The sequence below is a fragment of the Notamacropus eugenii genome, chromosome 1, assembly GCF_028372415.1.
Source record: "Notamacropus eugenii isolate mMacEug1 chromosome 1, mMacEug1.pri_v2, whole genome shotgun sequence".
NCBI classification, from domain to species: Eukaryota; Metazoa; Chordata; class Mammalia; order Diprotodontia; family Macropodidae; genus Notamacropus; species Notamacropus eugenii.
The window spans coordinates 394,676,408-394,690,932 of record NC_092872.1 but is presented as its reverse complement, the minus strand read 5'-3'; the positions used below and the strand labels follow the sequence as shown (position 1 = coordinate 394,690,932).

Sequence of the window (14,525 nt, the reverse complement as noted above, 5' to 3'; positions counted from 1 at the left end):
TAAAGGCCTCCTTTCTAAAATATATAGAGAACTGAGTCAAATTTGTAAGAATACAAGTCATTCCCCAATTGATAAATGGTCAAAGGATATTAACAGGCAGTTTTCAGAGGAAGAAATTAAGGTATCTATAGTCATATGAAAAATTTTCCAAATCACTATGGTTTAGAGAGATGCAATTCAAAACAATTCTGAAGTATCACATCACACCTATCAGATTGGATAACATGACAAAACAGGAAAATGATAAATGTTGGAGAAGATGTGGGAGAGTTGGAACACTAATTCATTGTTGGTGGAGCTGTGAGATGATCCAACCATTTTGAAGAGCAGTTTGGAACTATGCCCAAAAGGCTATAAAAATGTGCATACCCTTTGACCCAGCAATACAGCTTCTAGGGCTGTATCTCAAAGAGATCATAAAAATGGGAAAAGGATGCACATGCACAAAAGTATTTATAGCAGCTCTTTTTGTGGAGGCCAAGAACTGGAAATCAAAGGGATGCCCATCATTTGGGGAATGACTGAACAAGTTGTGGTATGTGAATGTAATGGAATACTATTGTTCTATAAGAAATGATGAACAGGCAGATTTTAGAAAAACCTGGAAAGACTTAAATGAACTGATGCTGAGAGAAGTGAGTAGAACCAAGAGAACATTATACACAGTAATAGCCACATGCTGAGAGAAGTGAGTAGAACCAAGAGAACATTATACACAGTAATAGCCACAGTGTGGGAGGACTGCTTTTGATAGATTTAGCCCATCTCAGCAATGCAAGGACCTAAAACATTTCCAAAAGACTCTATGCAAAATGCCTTATATAAACTATAAAAATAATTCAGAATGAAGCAGACTATTTTCTCTCTAATTATGTTATATTTTTTTTTTATTTTTCTTCTGGTTCTACAATTTGCCATAATTTTTTTTTATGCAACATGAGTATTATGAAAATGCGTTTAACAGGAATGTATGTGTAAAGTCCATATAAGATTGCATGCTGTGTTGGGGAGGGATGGGGAAGAGAAGGGAAGAAAATTTAAAACTTATGGAAGTGAATGTTGAAAACAGAAAACAAATAAATTCATAAATTTTTTGGAAAAAAAAAAACAAAACAAGCAAACAAACAAAAGACATACCCAGTGACTAAATTTTCCTCCTACCTTTCTGACTATGTTTTCTAAGTAGCTTTCTGTCTCCTCCAATCCCATAAATGCAGGCATTTCCCAAGTTTCAGCAACCCATCCTTGCTGTTTCTTCAACCTTGTCCACAGAGTTCCTACGTGTATGCAGTTAATTCCCAACTCCATATCCATCTCCTGAGACTTACTTCTACGTCTCTCTTTTCATTTTAATGCCTTACCATCATACCAAGCTTAACCTAGCTAAAGGTCAATGTTCAGTAGTTTTGAAAGGACAATGGAGTCTAGAAATTGAGATTTGAATCTCAGCTAATTAGCTATATAATCCTGGGCAATCACTATATCTCTCTGATCACCATTTTTCCCGTCTGCTAAAATGTAGACAATAATACTTTTATTACTCATCTCACAAGGTTATTGTGAAGAAGTCACTTTGGGAAATCTTAAAGCAGGACATAAATATAAGCTACGATGGTGATTATGATGATGAAGACGATTTTAGAAGTGGAAGCTTTGACCCTTGGTTACCGTATTTTAACAGCAGAACTTTTAGCTTCTAATTTATAGCATGGTTGTACTCTCTGCTCAGCTCCCTTCACCAAGAACTGTCATTTCTTTTTGTTCATTTCAAATCCATTCATTCCTTTCCAGTACCAGTGAAACAACCCTTATCTAGATCCTTATTACTTTATATAGAGATTATTGAAACACTTTCTTAATTATTCCTTTGAAAAATGTTCTAGTTCTTTTTTTCCTTCTCATTCTACCTCTTCTAATTCCTTGCTTATATCTGTACTGTATTTAGACTTCTTAATCACCCTTAATGTCTATAAAATGGAACTCAGACTAGACTTTGTCCAGATTCTCCCATAAATAAAGTAACTACTACAATAAGATTGATCCCTGGTTACTGGTATCTGACCATACCTTGTTCCATACATTGTTCACATGATTTGGTTATTTTCTGTTCAGCCTCATGAAATGTTCTACCTCTTCTCTACTTTCCTCTTAACTGAATTTCAAGTCAAGATCACTCTCCAGCTGAAAATCTTTACTTATTCCTCTGGAAAAAGTGTTATAATGAGTCCTTCCCCATATAGAATATTTTAACTGTAACATTTATTTTGGCATTGAGTGACATGAAGTTTTTTGTATCTATGTGTGTATGTACATATGTGTTCATTCATTACATGCATTCAAACATATATCTATATCTAGCTAGCTAAGTAGCACTGTGATTACAGTGTTGAATTTAGAGTGAGGAAAACCTCTGTTTATATTTTGCCTAAGACATTTTCTACTTACTCTATGATCTAGGCAAGTCATTTAATCTACTTTATATCTCACAGTCTCAGCTTCCTTCTCTGCAAACTGGAAGTAATTATAGTGCCTACCTTAGAGGGTTATAGTGAGGATCATAGGAGATAACTATATAAAAATCCATGCAAATATTGTTATTATTCAACAAATATTTCCTGAATGAATGAAACTATGGGAAGAATAAAAGATTTGAAAGCTATAGGACCCAAATCTCTCCCATATTGCTATGACTTTTTGACTCTAAATAACATTCTATAAATAGAAATAGAAAGGACATTCCAATAGCAATTATATGTACATCTGCAACAATAACCCTTTCTTATTCATAGGACATAGGACATATTGGCTTTTATAGTATATTTGGTTTTAGGAAGACCTGAGTTTAAATATGACTTCTGGTACTCATTATATGACCATAGGCAAGTCATCCATATTGGTTCTCAGTTTTGTCATCTGTAAACTCACTATAATACTCGTGAAACTAAGCAGATAAATAGGAATGAGGGGAAGGGAAAGGAATGAAAAGAACTGAACTGAACTTGTAGTTGACATTTAGGTTTTAAGCCCAATTTTGCCACTAACTAGCTATTTCAGTCACTTCTGTCAGGGTCTTCTCGTCTGTCAGTTGGAGGTTTGATATGTGCAATAACAAAATTTGAGAGCTGGAAGGTACATCAACAGCCATTTAATCCAACTCATAGACAAAAGTAATTCTCATTATTATATAGCTGACTAGTGATCATCCTGCCTCTACTTGAAGACTCCCAAAGAGAGGGACATTGCTTCTTCTTGAGGCAGTATTCAAAGAGATCAAATTCTTTTAAAACTTTTCTTGACATGAACCTAAATGTTCATGTAATTGCGTATTTCACTGGTTATACTCTGGGAACAAAGAGCATAAGTCTGCCTCTTTCTATGTGAATGCCCTTAAAATACTTGAACACATCTATTATGCCTCTCCTTGAGTATTCTGTTCTTTAAGTTTCAAATGATACTCAGTATGAACTCAAGGTTCGTTACCATCCAAGTTATCTTCTTCTAAACATTTTCCAGCTTATCCACATCTTCTTAAATTATGGTGTTCAGAACTGAAGACAAAATTCCCAGTGAGGTCAGATGAGGACAAACTATCAGCATATCAAATAATGACTATCACCCAGCTTAATGAATACCAGAAAAGAAAGATTAACCTGGGAACTTAAAGGACAACATTCACTTATTTTACTGTTTTGACACGCATCATATAAATTGACTTTGTTGACAGAAAATAAAAGTTAGATGGTCATGAAACATGCACATGATGCAAAGCAATGTGAAATAAATTGAAATAAAAAAAAATCACCTCCCTTCTACCGTTCATGTGAATTTTGCTCAAATGTGTCCTTGCTACTTTACAAAATCATTGCCCAGGTTAACAAGGTCAGGGTGCAGGAAGGCCTGTCCCCTTCATGATTCCTCTATTCTAGCACTGGTCATTCTTTTCTTTGCCCTTGCCAACATGCTTTCATTTTTTTTTGTTTTGTTTTATTTTGAATTTCATTAAAAAACACCAGGTGCTTTGGGCTTTGGCTGTTCCTTTTACAGATTGGATTTATTTACATGGTTTCCAAATGTGATAAACACACACACAGATACACAGACACACATACACACAGACACACAGCAAGAATGGTCTGCTTGCTCCTAACGCTACTCAGTTTTTAAACTCCAAGTCAGGGAAAAGGATATTCTGTCCAGTCCCAGAGATCAGACTTTCACAAGAGGTTAAATGTAGTATGGTAAGACTGCAGTGGGAAGGTGGCAGGCTGATTGATGAGCTCTAATTGCCAGAATGTGGCTCAGTGCCATTCATAATGCAGGCATAGTTAAGTTAAATGCATTCCTCCTGCTGGGGTCGTGACCATACTTTTTTTTTTTTCCCCTATGTATCTGGCCAGAATTCTAGCCAAGATCAAGAAGCTGTTACTGTTCAGTTGAAAAACAGCAGAGAATTAGGTTATATTGGCCAGTACTTGTACTATCCAGACCTGGCCCTAGGCAGAGTTACAAAATCATTTTCCTATCTTCATCTACAGCATCCCTTTTCTCCTTCATGGCAGCTCTTTTCTCAAGGCCCTTGGTGCCCACAACTGTCATGGCACCCCATGTGGCTAGAGTATCTTATGCAACAACCTATTCTTCCACCTCTGGTACCTTTCAGTTTCAAGGCCCTCAGGTGACAATCAACTTGAAATGATACCTTCTGAAGTGTGAAGTGCTTAATTGTAAGATCATAAAAGATTTAGAAGAGAAAGGAAATCTCAGGGGCCATCTAGTGTTCCTGTTCATTTTACAGATAAAGAACAGGAGGCCCAGTCAGGGTAAGTGATTTGCCAATGGCCACACAAGTGTTACTTATCAGAGTTGGTATTTGAACCCGTGTTGTCCAACTCCTGAGTCAATGTTCTTTCCACAATAACGTCCAGTCTCCTTACTCTACCTATTTACATAACTTAAACATAAAAATATAACTGAAAAAACTGGTATTGAAGAAGTTTTGAACCCTAGAGTAGTCTCGGGAGAGAGAATTTTTTTTTTTTTTAATGAGAGGAGACAGGACCAAAATCAAAACAGTGCAACTTTGGTTTTTCCCTAGGAGGCCAAATTTAGAAGGTACTGTCAAAATTTGCACATAGAAACAACAGAAGATACCATCTGGCACATGGGCGTGAATTTCCCTCTCCCCTTACAGCAGCTTCCTCAGTGGCAGACAATATCCTGAATCTCCACTTCCCCTCCCCATCCTCACTTGGTGTCTTAGCCTTTTCCTATCCTTATTACTGAGGTCACTGAGAGATGGTTTCTGTTACAACTCTAGAGAGACAGCATGCTTCCCTTGTCTAAAATGCAAAAACAAAAGCAAAACAAAAAACTTCTACATAAGAACTTTGAGTTTAAAGCTTCAAAATTATATGGAAGATAAAGCTGGCCTTATTTCTATCCTTTGCATACAAAATAATACTAGTAGCTCATTTTCAGAAGGATAAGGCCTTGATATGACTTGGTCGCTCTTTTCTCTTTCTTTTTTTTCCCCTTTAGTAAGCATATATTTATCCTGATTCCCTTATAATTCTCACTTAGTTCCCTCTTATGGTCCACATTTATGATAGGGTCATAAAAGTATAATCTGCAACTATAAATTGAAGTGAGTGTACATATATACATACATATACATGCAGACATATACATGCAAATATGTGTATATTACATATAAACACACATATGTGTTTTTATTTTTCTATGCACAGTCATCAAACCTGTAGCCTTGACACCATTAGCATATTGCTGTAACTAACTGAACAAGTCACTAATTGTGTCTCCTTGTAGTGGGAACTTTCCTGGGAAAATCAAAACCTTTCTTCATAGTGAACTTCTAGAAGCATTCATTGTCTTTTTTTTGTGTGTATGTGAGTTTCTTACTCCTCAGTTTTGGTTTAATTGTGAATAATTTCCTACCAAATTCCAGGACCCTTTGGGATAATTGTTCTCTGATGTAGACACAAAAAGCTAAGGCTCCTCACTGTAGTTTTCAGGTTTCTTATTTCTGGAAGAGACCATCTATCAATAGTCTTCATATCAAGGCCAATGGGTGCATATGTCTCTTTATGGCCAAAGGCTATGATGAAGCCACTATGACCCTAGTGATTGGAATGAACATGCTCTGGACATACGCACAGCAGTAGAAGGGCCCAGTTTTGAGAAGCAGAGCCCAGACCTTGTCCTTTTATTTCCCTCTTCTTGACCAAGGGGTGACCACAGGTCATCCAAAGCTCACAACCAGCTGCCTTTCTGCTGAGGGCCATCTGTGTGTGTATGAATTTTCAATTGGCAACTCAAAAGGTCAGAGAAAGATTGAATCGACTTAAACTTTACAGCAGCAAGATTACATCAGGTTCTTTGTGTCTGTCTTTATTATTATCTCAGTGGTAGAAAATGCCCCCTCTGTGTTCACCTTCCCTTGTAAGGATGAGAGAAATAATATGCCCTTTAATTTCTGATCTTGCTTTAAGTCCTTCCTACTGTGATTTTTATAGAAAAAAAACTCCATTTGAAGTCTTTTGGGTTTTTCCCAACTCATACATTGCTGTTGTTTTTTGATGTTAAAATAGACTTGTGCCTGATACTTTTGCTTTGGGTTTGTAGAATGGGGCTTCTGTCAGTCTGTTTTTTTTTTTTTTTTTAATACCTCACATGCGTTACAATAAACCCACAAAAGTTTGAATGCTGAGTGGTTTGTAAATCTTTCTCCAAACTACATGATGGCAAAATGACTGAAAACTGAGTACAAAGTATCTTGTACCATTTTCATTGTCCTTCAGATTTTAAACGGTGCCAGAAATTCCAACAGAACAACTCTTCACAGACTATCTCAGGAATCTTTCTTTTGTTGTGGAATGGCAGAGAGAAAACATTTCTCAATAGGGGAAGTTTAAGCTTCATTCCAGTCTCTTCTGATCATCTTGGTTCTGCCCTCTCTAGCCTGCCTTTAGCTGGAACATATGTCTGAGGTCTAGAGCATATCTCTGAAGCATCTTTTAGCCCTGTGTAATGTGCATTTGTGTATGTGTTTTGTAAAATTCAGAAAATTAGAACTGAAGAGGGAGTATGCTCTTATTGCCTTAAGGTGTCTCTTACTGACACCTTAAGGTGTCAGGCTTAAATAGAAATGGACGTCTGGAGGCTGCATATCACTTTGTTTTTCAGTCATTCCAACTCTTCATGACCTCATGGATATAGCACATCAATGCTATCCATGAGGTTTTCTTGCCAAAGATATTGGAGTGGATTGTCATTTCCTTCTCCAATGGATTAAGGCAAATAAAGTTTAAGTGAATTGACAAGGGTCATATAATTGGTAATTGTCTGAAGCCAGATTTGAACTTAAGTCTTCCTGACTCCAGGCCCACCACTTTCTACCAAGCCACTCAGCTGCCTTCTAGGTAAACAGAGGTAAAATGACTTGCCTAGGGTCACACAGCTAGCAAGAACCCGAGGCCAGAATTGAACTCAGTTCTTGAGACCCAGTGCTCTATCCATAGCCTAGATTTCTCACATATTAACTTAGAAAAACCATAAAGTAATCTTATATGTATTATAGTGTATCTTTTATTTATTTTTGTGAGAGATTTCCCAACTACATTTTAATCTGGTTCAGAAGTACTCTTGAGTTTCTCTGGTTATGAGTTTAACACTTCTAGATGGAAGTGGATGGAAAGCTGTCTGTAGAGTCAGAAAACCTTGCGTTTAAGGCCTGCCTATGAAAAATATTTACTGTTAAATCTGACCCAGACAACCCTCTGAGCAAGTAGGCTACAGAACAATTTATAATCTGCCCTGATAAAGAGAACTTCCTAACTGGGAGTGCCCTATTGTAATGGAATTGCAATTCTGGATTAAATAAAATGACCAAACATTCTGTATTTATTCTTGAATATAAAGATGGGGAGAGTTTATTTTTTTACACATTTTAATTACTTCTTTACATACATTTATAGTAATTAAACATCTGATGTGGTAGCTACAGCAATTACTGTATGCCATTTCAGAGAATTACAGTATAAACATACAGTAAATACTCAATAATCCATGACAAGCTACTTAAAAAGTAATAAGGAAATTCAAATTAAAATGTAGGAGTGAAAAAAGCTAATATAATTTTGAATAAAATACAATGTCAATATATATATTCAAATATATCTATTTCTGAACTTACAACCTTGAGAGCCTCAGCAATCAAGGTCATGGACCAACAGGAGGTGAAGCATTAGCCTTAACATTACATGGTAAATGTGCTCTGTTTGTCTCTCTCCATAACTTACTCTTCCTGCCTGTCTTCCTTTTCCTCTCCCCTCCCCTCTCCTCTCTCAGTCTGTCTCTGTTTCAGTGTCTCTCTCTCTCTGCATCTCAATCTCTCATACACATACACAACACACACAAACATATATAACATACACATATAAACATATAAACACACATGCACGTGCGTGTGCGCACACACACACACACACACACACACACACACACACACACACACACACACACACACACACCCCAGGTGGAATTTGAATTCTTCCTGTCTAGTTCAGTGACGGTGACTACAAAGGATGTATTGTGTAGATAGACTTGGGTGAATTCTCTTATATCAACTTCAAAATTTAGGTATAGCCTCTCCCCTGTGCAATTAAAATAAAACCCTTTCTTGTTTCCCTTATTCACATATTTCACTGTCATCCATGAATTTGTGAAATCTTTTTGAAGCTACTTATATTTTCAGCCTGTGCCTCTTGGAGTAATGAGTTTCATGGATTTGTTACCTACTGGGTGCAGTTATCTACTGGAGCTTCCTTTTATGTTTTCTAAATTTTACTTCTTTTCTGACTTCAAAGGGTGAATCTAGTTCTAGTATAACAGAATTTAATGAATAACTACATATTTACCTTCTCCATATCCTTTATAATGTTATAGAACTCAAAAATATCCATTTCAATTTTTTTCCAGAAAAGAATACTAATATTTAGATGTGTCTACATAATTGGACTCTATTCCAACCCACATTCTCTACCTCATCCATAAAACTAGTCACCTTTCTCTATACTTTGAACACTGATATATCTTTTTTGAGATGCAGCTACCCAAAACACATAGAATATTCTTGGTACAGTAGTTTTTTTAAGAAAAGATGATGCTTGCCAATAGAATTTCTGAATTGCATATCTAGGGTCTACTTGACTGTATCAGGACATTAGCAATAGTTTACTCTGATTTTTAATGCAATTTCCTAGTCTGTATAAGATAACTCAAAAGTCATCATCCTTTAAAAAGAGTATGTATAATAATGTATATAATAATGTATACAATATAGGTATACTAAATATATCCCCTGTCTGCATTTCTGAGTTTTAATACATTTAAATGTTGTTGGTTTGTTTTTTTTGCTTTTTTTTTAATTTCCTGTGTCTTCATGGTCAAAGAACTCATCACTGAGTGACCAGGCTATTGGGTTATTGGAAATAAGATTCTCCATCCCCAATTAGGTTAGTCCTCAAAAAGTAGTTGGACTGTGTGTGTGTGTGTGTGTGTGTGTGTGTGTGTGTGTGTGTGTGAGAGAGAGAGAGAGAGAGACAGAGACAGAGACAGAGACAGAGACAGAGAGACAGAGACAGAGAGAGAGAGACAGAGAGAGAGGGGGGGGAGAGAGAAAGAGAGAGAGAGGGAGAGAGAGGGAGAGAGAGAGAGAAAGAGAGGGAGAGAGAGAGAGAAAGAGATAGAGAGAGAGAGAGAGAGGGAGAGAGAGAGAGAGGGAGAGAGAGGGAAAGAGAAAGACAGACAGACAGAGAGACAGAAGAGATAGACAGGCAGGCAGGCAGACATACATTGAGAGACAAAGAGAAAGACAGAGACAGAGACACAGAGAAATTAGAAAGACAGAGAGACATAATCTCCTTCTGGGATCATACCTGAATCTTTTTCAATATGGTAGAAATTGCTAAAATATGCATCCAACTGAATATATATATATATATAATCTATCAACAAACATGTATTTAGGCTTACTATGTGGCAGGTACTGTGTTATGTATTGTGGATGCAAATACAAAGAAAGAAGACAAGCCTCTCCAGAAAGAATTATATTATAAAGGGGAGACAAAAATATGTTTGAAATTATATACAAAATACATATAAATAAATATTAATGAATACAAACTAGCTAAATACAAGATACTTTGAAAGGAAAGGCACTAGCAGTTGTGAAGGTCAGGAAAGGCTTCATGTAGAAAGTCAAGCTTGAGGTATGTCTTGAAGAAAAACAAGGATTCTAAGAGGCAGAGCTGAAAGCAGAGAGCATTCCAGACAAAGTGGAGAGCATTCCAGACATGGCAGACAGCCAGCGTAAAAGCACAGAAGTAGGAGATGGAGAATCATGTGAAAGAAATGGGGAGCAGATCATTTTGGCTGGATAATTGATTAAATATGTGACAGGGAAGCAATGTGTAACAATGCTGGAAGGACAGGTAAAGCAAATGTTGTGAAGGACATTAAAAGTTAAACACATGAGTTTAAAAATGATCCTAAGGTCAATGAGGGAGGCAACGGAATTAATGGAGTAAGAGAGTCACATGGTCAGAGCTATCCTTAAGGAAAATCATTTTGGCAGCACCATGGAAGCTGAATTAGAGCCTGGAGGGACTTGAGGCAGGAAGACTAACTAGGAGACCATAGCAATAATGTAGGTAGTGATGAGGGCTTCAACTAGGGTGGTGACTTTGAGAGTTGAGAACGATGGTCAGAAGGGAGATATATTCTGAAGGTTGAAATTGCCACTGAATGGATATGTAGGGTAAGGAATAAAAGGGCAATGAAGAGAATTCTCAAGGTGTAAATCTGGAACATTGGAAAAGTGAGTGGTACTTTCAAGAGAAGTAAGGAAATATGGAAGAGGAGATGATTTGGAAAGAACATCTTTGTGGCATGCATATGGAATCAATTATAAAACTTTGCCAAATTACAAAAGAGGGGGCAGAACAGTGCTGATTATTTCCTCTTGAGGTTAGTTTCCCTGGATCTTTGAGGTTCAGACACAAGAACTTCTGGACACCCCCATGGCATTTTAGGAAAGAGTGATTAGGATGTAAGAGCTCTCAGTCAGTTGGGCTCCCCTGATAGAGCAGATATACTGAGGAAACATAACTATAAAATTGCCTTGTTTAGAGAAAAGAATTGAGTATTTGAATATGAATTTATTGAGATATATCTGGTGAAATATTTGCAGCCATTATATCACATTTATGATATGGGACTTTGGGGGTTACATTTATTAATGTATTTTTATACTTTTTCCAACTTTTTAATAAGACAAACTGTGAGATTAGTTGCCTTGTTGGTCTAGTAAGGATATGAGTTAAAGAGAAATTTCACACTTGAACCTCACATTATATTGCCTAAGATACTTTTCTCAGTCATATAAATAAAGCCCAGTCAGGGTCAGGGACCACAGCCTAAGGGACTGATGATCTATCCCGTCCTTTCTTATCCTCTCCACAAGCACCTAATAGAGCAAAATCTGTAAGTTTTCATTAGATTGAATAATGATCAAGGAATCCAATAAGAAAATATAGTGAATGACTTACATTACCCCAGAGCTGCACCAAAAAAATAAATACATGACTAAATGAATGCATGAGCGAATAAAGCGATAGACAGAGAGAGAGAGAGAGAGAGAGAGAGAGAGAGAGAGAGAGAGAGAGAGAGAGAGAGAATCAGTCAAAGGCTTCTAGGCAAAAGGAAAATGGGGCTGCCAGCAAAGTTAATTCTAGTACAATTAAATAAGTTCAGCCACCAAACTGATCAGTGTAGCTTTCAAGGCTCTGTGCCCAGAGACATCAAGAACGTAGTTGTCTCTGAGAAAAATTTAAGGAAGATAGAAAGCTCCAGAATAAATTAGGTTCTCCCACAAATTCCTTTTCAACTTAGTCCCTGGCAGTATTGTTCCTGCAAAGAAAGGTGGAAAGAAAAAGAAGAGATATTCTGTCATCAGTGAGGTAGTAACCAGAGAGCACGCAATCAACATTCACAAGAGAATTCATGGAGTAGGCTTTAAAAAGCAACTTCCTCAGGCTCTAAAGGAAATCCGCAGATTTGCCATGAAAGAAATGGAAACATGTACTCCCTGACACCATGCTCAACAAAACTGTTTGGGACAAAGGAATAAGGACTGTCCCATACCAAGTTCGAGTATGTTTGTGCAGAAAATGCAATAAGGATGAAGATTTTCCAAAGATGTATACTTCAGTTAATTATGTGCCTGTCACCACATTCAAAAGCTTACAGACAGTCAATGTGGATGAAAACTAAATTGAACTTGGTTTAAATAAAATTATAAAGAAAGAAAGAGAAGGAAGGAAGGAGAGAGAGAGAGAGAGAGAGAGAGAGAGAGAGAGAGAGAGAGAGAGAGAGAGAGAGAGAGTCCCAGTATATATAAAAATCCCAAAGTTAGAAACCTTAGAAGCCTTGAGGAGTGAAAAAGACCCATAGTCAAACTAGGACAACCCATCTGACTGAGAGCTCGATGATTCTGAGTACTGTATCCTAAAATACCACGGGGCATCCAGAAGTCTCTATGTCCTGAGTCTTAAATTTTAGGGAATCTAGAACAAAAAAAGGAGAGTCAAAGAAAATGCCCACCAGTGTTGAACACACACACACACACACACACACACACACACACGCACACACACATTTTGATATAGACATACATCACAAGCAACAAGGAAACAAGTGGTTATGTGGAAGAGGGTAGGTTAAAATGAAGAAAAATTCCAGTAATAGAATAGGTGTAACAAGTAAAACAAACGTCCTGAATGTGAAAGGGATAAACAAGGAAGGGGGGAAAAACCCAAACCTAGAATCAGCGTTATGGTCATCAGATGGGAATTGACCAAACAAAGGTGATGAGTATAATGGAATATTGTTTCTCCATTATCACAAAATAGCCATTTTCAGAGAAGTCTGAATAGCATGAGCTTATGCAGTTTATTGAGCAGTTCCAAGAAAAATAAATCATACAAGGACAACAAATTTTAAAGAAAAAAGAACTTCAAAAGAATTAAATACTTTGATCAGTGCAATGTCTAACCATATCTTTAGAACCTATGGTCATACATATTACCCACTTCCTGAGACAGAAGTGATCGATGCAGAAACAAACACATTTGCATATGGACATTGTGGGAATTTGTTAGATTTGTTAAAGGTTTTTTTTTTCTTTTCTAAAATAGAGAATAGGGGAGAGGAAGGGGTTGATAGGAGCGATACCAAAAGCAACAACAGAAAGACAGTGATTTAACTTTTTTTAAATGAGCAGAAAAGAACAGGATGAATTTCAAAGAGGAGAGACAAGTAGAACACTTCTGAAAGTAATACGTGGCATTTATTATATACTGTTGTGCCAATGAGGTAAAAAAATCAAATTGTACGAAATGAGGGTTTAAGACACAATCTCATTTTGGTGTTCTGCGTTATATATGGAAATGCTTTTGTAATGTTTAAGTTCAGAATATTAAAAATATATTTAAAAAGCAATATGAGGAAACTCTAAAAACCCTCTTCATTTGAAGAAATTATGTTAGGCAAGTCTTCAAAGCAGATGGGCCACATCCCTATTATGCTAGGCCATTGTACAGATATTAAAAGGAATAAGAACATTCTTCATTTGTACATAGCCTCCCTCAGTAGAATAGGTTTTCAAGGGAAGGGATTATTTCTTTTTTGTTTCTGTAGTTCTGCCTTAGTGCTTGGACCATAGAACCAGCTTAATGACTGCTGATTGATTGATTCAAAGGTGAATAAAATCTAAATTACCTTACAGGAAATGAAATAAATATTTCAATTCTCCCTCTATCCTTAACCTGCCCCCTCCATTTTCTAAAACTGGTTAATTCCAAGAATACTGTACACCACTTTTCACAAAGATATTTCTATAGGTTTTAACTTTTTTTAAGGCTTTCTGAAACAAAAATGGTCAAATTGTTTGGAGCTGGTGAAAATAATGGCAAAAACAGGACAGACCTGAAAGGCTATATATTCCATTCTCAGGGGAGTTAGTACTGCGCTGCTCCCTACATATAGTTTCTAGTGCTTGGGTCTGTCCTGTTACACATATACTGAGTAATGGATTTTCTGCCATTTCCCTTAGGACAGTACTTCAGATTCCAATTCTCACTGTCAGGACATATTTTCTAACATTCTATCAGAATCTTCTCTTTTCCTCTCTTTTTAATATTGCATTCTATTATTTGCTACTCTCTCTTCTCTACCAGAGTAAATGATCACATTCTTTCAGATCTCTTTCTCTCTCTTTCGTTCTACCATTTTCTCCTACAGATCATCTTCTCTTGCGACTGTGAATTTATTTTTGCCCTTCTCATAATAAGTCCAATAGTAACCCTGTTCTTTCTGAAATTCTGGCATCAAATGTCTAAAATATATTGAAATTTCATATGAATTTCTACAATGGCACTCGTTAGGAT

At 36.7% G+C, this 14,525-nt stretch overlaps 1 pseudogene; it reads left to right on the top strand.

Annotated features, from left to right (window-relative positions):
• Positions 1-1,611: 1,611 nt before the first annotated feature.
• Positions 1,612-12,351, top strand: LOC140517903 (large ribosomal subunit protein eL31-like; annotated as a pseudogene).
• Positions 12,352-14,525: the final 2,174 nt, after the last annotated feature.